The following is a 3,573-nucleotide window of genomic DNA, read 5'->3' on the forward strand; positions in this document are numbered from 1 at the left end:
AGGTGGCAGAGTGCAGCCGGGGAGGCCAGAGCGGACCGAGAGCAGTTGGGGAGGCTGGGAAGGAGCGAGTGGGGCTCACGGAGGGTGGGTCCCGGCTGGCTTGACAGATTTCTTGGTTCTCGCCCCCGGAGGCGGGTCGGGGGTGCGGGACCCTGCTCGAAGTAGCCGTGGGGTCAGTGTCCACCCCTCGTCCGGGGTCGCCGCTGCTGCCCTAGGCTGTGCGGCCGGCGTGGGCTCGGAGGTTGCATTTCCCAATGTCTTCCCGGTGCTAGGACAGGTGTTTCCGTGGTCAGGCCTCTTTGTACTCTGGAGCGCTGATGGGAATTTTGCAGACTTCTTGAGACAGTGACATTTGCGGGCAAACACGAATTTGACCCTACTCTGGAAGAAGATACCGGCACTCAACATATCTGATTTCTTGAATTCCCCCTCGTATATTTCAGGGTGCCCGGTGGCCTGAGTTTGGGTCTAGTCTCAGCTTAATTTCAGTAAAATATGTCATGTGTGATGAAGATGTTTGGGGAATAAGGGTGACTTTTAAACGTTGTCGGTTATTATAATGAAATACCCACCGAAGATTAAAAATGCATAGATTGCTAAACTGAAAGGATTGGTTTGTTTTACTGATAATCTTAGGTTTTTAAGCATGTTGTAGTTGATTTATCTGTTACACTTTATTTTCTGCGTTAGATTTTCCTAGGCAAATTACTTTGAAAAAAAAGAGGAATTTACATCTTTAAAGTGACGGCTCTTTTTTTTTTTTGAGGAGGGTTCCTTTTTAAAAAGTAGCAAAAGTAAAAGAAATTATTTTACAATTGCTAGGTTACACAGGTTGCACTGTTAATAGAGACATGCTATGCCTAATATTTTGAGTTTGTTAGCGGTAGTCACGTTTGAGCAGTTCTCCTGTTGATCTGTAAATTGCTAGGCAGACAGTCATGTATATAGCTCACTAGTTATTTTGACCTACATATTGGTGATTATATGAACAACCTAGCATTGGAGTTTGTCTTGTTACTATTTACAAGCTCCAGGCTGAGGATCTTTTCCCCTTAATGTTCTTAGTGAGCCAAGTACTCTTTCTCATCTGTAACTTTTTAGTGGGAAAATAGTTATCATTATTGCTACATTAGACACAATGTGTTTAAAACGTAGATACCAGTTAACAGTTAAAATACAACAAAGTAACAAAAAGTTTACATTTGTTGTTGGGTATTTTGAACCAAGTTAATAGACCTAACAGGCTCTCAGATATCCTTTTGAGGACTGCTGAGTGTATTTTATGTAAACATTTGTATATTATTTTCACTATCCATTGGGAAGGACTTTTATACTTCAAGTACCTTGCACCCAAAGTTAGCTGAATAAATATATAATGAAAAGACTGTGCAGCAGTATATACCAGGTATTTGAAAAAAGAAGAAATAAAATAAGTTTTGATATTAGATTAATGTGAAATTTAAGCAGAATTATTACCAGTTTTAGCTTTTGGATACATTATAGTCTATAATAAATTTTACTAGATCTGTTAAGTTTTGGGCATGGAAAGAGTGATTTATGTTATCCAGACTGTATATTTAAGTTCTTAAAATTGGCTCTCCTTCAAAAAGAGTGGGTTTGAGTCATGTAGTAAGTACAGATTTTAAATATTTTCCGTTATGTGTCCTGTGAGATATAGGTTTTTGTGCTCTGATTTCATTTTAATAAGGCACCATAAAATAATATAAATAGCATCAAGTGAGATTAAAAGTTTATGTGTAAGACTGAAAAATCTGGATCTCTTTATAATTTTAAATGTGAATTTAATATGTTGTGACTGAAACTAATATTTAATTGTGTAGCTGTGTACATAGACTATTTTAAATTTGCTCACCAAAGGAGGTAAGAAATAAGAGAAGTATGCTAATAAGAGAAGTAAATAGCTATGTATACAGTAAATTTGCCATGTGTACAGTAAAATTCAAGAAATTTATCTAGTTTGACCAACTTGTTTGTAAACTACTTGTAAAGCCATATGTATATATATGTATATATACACTATATTTATCTATTTATATACATTATATGTATATATACAGTGGAGATAGAGAAATGTGGAAATTTGCTTGAGTCTGATTTATAGACCAATTTTCTGTTGGAAGTAGTACACTAAACCTAATTAAAAGTTTTTATTTTGTCAAAGTGAAAAAGGCTTTAAATAAAAGCAAATTATTGGAGGCCTCAAGTAGTAGATCTTTTTATTTGACTTAAGTATTGATTGCCACCTAGCAGTAGTAGTAAAGAATGTAGTCACAAACTTTCTGTTCCTATTTTAGGAAGAGAAAGTTTGAGCCCAGGTTTGAGTGAGTAGAATTGAAGATAAGAATGAGAAAAATCAAACCAGTGAAACAAATCTTGAGGAAAGTTCTCTGCCCAGCCCAACATTAACTCATGTGATTTTGGATTGCTGAAACTCACTTTATTCCCATTTCTCAATCCTTCAGTGTCCCAATCTAAGTAAAATAGAGATTAATGAGAGAGTCTTGAGGTGTGTGTGTGAAGTCCTCTGTTATTTTGGGAGGCATCATCGTCTAAGGAAGTAGTTACCAAATTTTTTTGGATTTCAGAAGTATCCCCCCCCAAATTGGGAGGCTGCAAGAGAGGTGCCAGGCTTCTTCCTAGTGGTAAAGAACCCACCTGCTAATGCAGGAGACAAAAGACTGTCACTGTCATTTTAAGTAAGGATATTTTAACTCAAATAATTAGAACCAAATCTCAGCATGAAAGACCTTTAAATTGAATCAGTTAGCTTTGTTGAAAAGTTTACTCTCTTTTTACTTTTCCTCATTTACTTTTAAATTACTAAAAAACGTCATTGCAAGTCTGCACCAGCCTGGCAGCTAATCCCTGTCTAGTGCGCTGAGCTCGGATCCAAAGATTTTTGGTGGACTCCTAGCTCTTCACTTGTTAGACTGTGACATCAAGTTAGTTGTCATCTTCATGGAGCCATAGTTGCTTCTCCTGTTAAATGGGGATATTAAAACCTACTTTTCCAGATGAACGGTAGGATTAAAAAGGATACACGGAATGAATAAATGGATGATACTTGGAATAAAGTATGTATTCAATTAGTTACAGCTGTTATTGACTGGAGGTGGAATGATTATTTTTTTGCAGTGTCTCATCATAAATGCCTTTAGTAAAAGTTTCTTGTTTTAGGTGTAGTATTTAGGTATTTTAAGTGTAAATTGTTCTAGTGTACTTTATTGCTGGGGCTTCCCAGGTGGCTCAGTCTTAAAGAATCCTGCCAGTGCAGGAGACAGGAGATGCTGGTTCGATCCCTGGGTTGGGAAGATCCCTTGGAGAAGAAAATAGCAACCCAGTATTATTGCCTAGAAAATCTCATGGACAGAGGAGCCTGGTGGGCTGCAGTCCATGAGGTCATGAAGTGTTAGATACAGCTTAGCAACTGAGCATGCACACATGCACTTTATTGCTCACTCCATGGCATAGTATAAAGACTTTAGTATAAAAATTTAAAGTCCAGAGATTTCCCTGGTAGTCTAGTGGTTAAGACTTCGCCTTCCAGTGCAG

The sequence above is a fragment of the Bison bison genome, unplaced genomic scaffold (assembly GCF_000754665.1).
Source record: "Bison bison bison isolate TAMUID 2011002044 unplaced genomic scaffold, Bison_UMD1.0 scf7180017864072, whole genome shotgun sequence".
In the NCBI taxonomy this organism is placed as follows: domain Eukaryota; kingdom Metazoa; phylum Chordata; class Mammalia; order Artiodactyla; family Bovidae; genus Bison; species Bison bison.